The sequence below is a fragment of the Chrysochloris asiatica genome, unplaced genomic scaffold, assembly GCF_000296735.1.
Source record: "Chrysochloris asiatica unplaced genomic scaffold, ChrAsi1.0 scaffold02275, whole genome shotgun sequence".
Taxonomy (NCBI): domain Eukaryota; kingdom Metazoa; phylum Chordata; class Mammalia; order Afrosoricida; family Chrysochloridae; genus Chrysochloris; species Chrysochloris asiatica.
The window spans coordinates 8100-11170 of record NW_006410793.1 but is presented as its reverse complement, the minus strand read 5'-3'; the positions used below and the strand labels follow the sequence as shown (position 1 = coordinate 11170).

The window sequence follows — 3071 nt, the reverse complement described above, 5'->3', positions numbered from 1 at the left end:
AATCAATAACATGAAAAAATGTATGAATTGTTGAATGGACCTCTGTAAACATTCATCCAATATATATTTTTTAAAAAGTGGAAAAGGAGTTGGCTTTGTTATTGCATAATTTATGTCACTTTTTTATTAGAATATACTTTGAAGATATTTTCTCACAGTTTGTTACTTGTATTTTCACTCTCTAAATGGTCCTTTTAAAGAGAAAAAGTATACAGTTCTATTAAAGTTTAATGTATCCATTTCTTAAATATATACTTTGATCTATTACATCTTCAGGAACTTTTGTGTTATTCAGAATCACACAAATTTTTCTCCTTGAGATTTCTTCTTGATTTTTATAGTTTTAGATCTACATTTAAGTTATCATACATTTCAAGTTAAATTTCACATATAATAGGAGGTACTTGCTTTGGATTGTGGGGGCTTTTGTTGTTGCAGTTGTTTTTTTTTTACTATTTGCTTGTTTTGCTTATGGATATTCAATTTTCCAGCACTATTTACTGAAAAGACTTTCCTCATTAGCTTGCCTAGGAGCCTTTGTCAAAACTCTATTGCAGTTATAAATGTAGATCTGTTTGTGTGCGGACACAGTCATGCTAGGGTTCTCTGCCATTTGCTCTCTTGTGCAGCAAAATTTGTTCCTCTCCTGCTCAGCAGTGCAGGTTGAATTGAGCAAAGCAGTGGTTATGGAGAAGTCTAGTGCTATGATGGTCAGGTGGGAATTTGTGAGACAATAATATACACTGCTGAATGAGTTCCCAGACAGTCTACATAGATTTTATGGAAAGAACTCTTCTTATGTCCATGGATGACTTGATTCAAATGGAAAACCAGCAGATGCAGTCCATGGACAAAAAGAAATCCATAGTAAAGTAATGTCACAAAACTTTACCAACTGCCACACTAAGATTCGCCATGTTGATGCTCATGCTACTCTAAACGGTGGTGTGGTGGTCCAGGTGATGGGGTTGCTCTCTAATAACAACGAAACCTTGTGGAGATTTATGCAGGTATTTGTCCTTGCTCCTGAGGGTACTGTTGCAAATAAATTCTATGATTATAGTGATATCTTCAGATACCAAGATGAAGTCTTTGGTGGCTTTGTCACTGAGCCTTGGGAGGAATCTGAGGAAGAGGTAGAGGGGCCTGAAGAAAGACAGCAGACACCAGAGGTGTGGTACCTGATGATGCTGGAATTTTCTATGCTCAGACTGTCAGCAATGACTTAGAAGAACTTTTAGAGGAACCTGTTGCTGAACCAAAGCCTGATTCTAAACCAGAACCAGAGTAGGAACCTGTATCTGAAATCCAGAAGGAGAAGTTGGAGGCAGTATTAGAAAAAAACACTCCTGAGGAGACTCAGAAGAGCTTTTCCCCAGAACCTGCAGATATAGCTCAGGCTGCACATGATGATTTGAGGACATTTCTGTGGGCATCTGTGACCAGTAAGAATATTCCTCCCAGTGAAGCTGTTCTAGTTACTGGGATCCTACCTAGTGTTGTTAAAATTCCAACTTCACAGCCCCATCCAGAGTCTAAGCTTGAATCTCAGATTCTACCACAGACACCTCAGAGGGATCAAGGAGTGTGAGAACAATGAATAACTATTCCTTCACAGAGGGGCCCTAGGCCAATTTGTGAGGCTGGTGAGCAAGGTGATGTTAAACATCAAAGAATCATGAGACACTTCGAAATTCACCAACTCTTTATTGGAAACCTGCCTCTTGAACTGGATAAATCAGAGATCAAAGATTTCTAAAATTATGGGGATGTGGAGGAGTTGTGCATTAACAGTGGTGGTAAACTACCCAGTTGTGGATTTGTTGTGTTTGATGCCTCTGAACCTGTTCAGACAGTTCTTAGCAATAGGCCTATCATGTTCAGAGGTAAACTCTATCTGAATGTGGAAGAGAAGAAGACTTAAGCCGCCAAGGAAGGGGATCATAGAGATAACCTGCAGAGACCAGGAGGCCCTCGAGGTGGGCTGGGTGGTAGAATGAGAGACCCTCCTTGTTATGAAATGGTACAGAAACCAGGATTTGGAGTGGGAAGAGGCATTGCTCCAAGGTAGTGAATCCTCTTCACTGGTCATCATGCAGCAGTACAAATCCTAGTTCCTGCAGAAAGGTGACTTTCTTCAGCCAGCCTTTGGTATCTTGGAGTATGAGCCAAATCTGTTATAAACTGCTTACGTTTGTATACTTTTGCTCCTTTTTGTGTTAATGGTGTGTGCTCCCCACCCTGTTTTCCTCTCCTGATCTTTTAACTCTTCACTTCCAATTTTGTGAAATGATATTTTAGGAAAAATGGATTTTTAGAGAAGAAAAATAAAAAGCCTGAATTTCCTTGCTTATATAAGACTAGATTTTCTAACAGTCATCTCCCCAAAGGAATGTGTCTTACTATTACTGACATTTAGTATGTTTCATTCATTGGAATATTTCATACTTATTTTCTATGTGTTTCAAAAGTCTATAAGAAATACAGGATTGAGTAAAACATTTTGAAAGCAAGAAAAACTCTAATTGTTTCTTGTTTTGAAAGTCATCTTCTGGTATGGAGAATGTACCATTGGAAAAATTGATTCACTGGTGTGGTTAAAAACGGGATGAAAAAGTGTCAGAGTTGGTTCTTTTGCTATCACGCAACAGTGTCAAATCCTATTGTTTTTTTTACCACTGAATTTAAATTGTGCCATACATTTTAAATGTCTATAATACAACTGATACCTTTTTCTCTTGAGCTGTTAAAAATTTTTAAAGTAGAATTTTTCCATGTTTAATTTGTATTTGTAAAAACAAAAACACACACAAAAAATCCCCCAAATCTGAATAACAACAGCAACAACAAAACAAAACAGCAAAACTTTAGTGCCCTCTATTTAACTTTGATTCCATTCTTGGCAATTGTGAAAAGAAAAAAAAAAAAAAAACTCTACTGAAAAAATGTAGAACTTTATCTGGGCTCTCTTATTTTGTTACACCGAACTTCATGTATAACTTATACCGAACTGTCTTGGTTGCTGTATCATCATAGTAAGTGATAGAGTTACGTAGTGTAACTCCTTCAAA

At 37.3% G+C, this 3071-nt stretch overlaps 1 pseudogene; it reads left to right on the top strand.

Moving 5' to 3' along the window:
• Positions 1 to 593: 593 nt before the first annotated feature.
• Positions 594 to 2071, top strand: LOC102811888 (annotated as a pseudogene).
• Positions 2072 to 3071: the final 1000 nt, after the last annotated feature.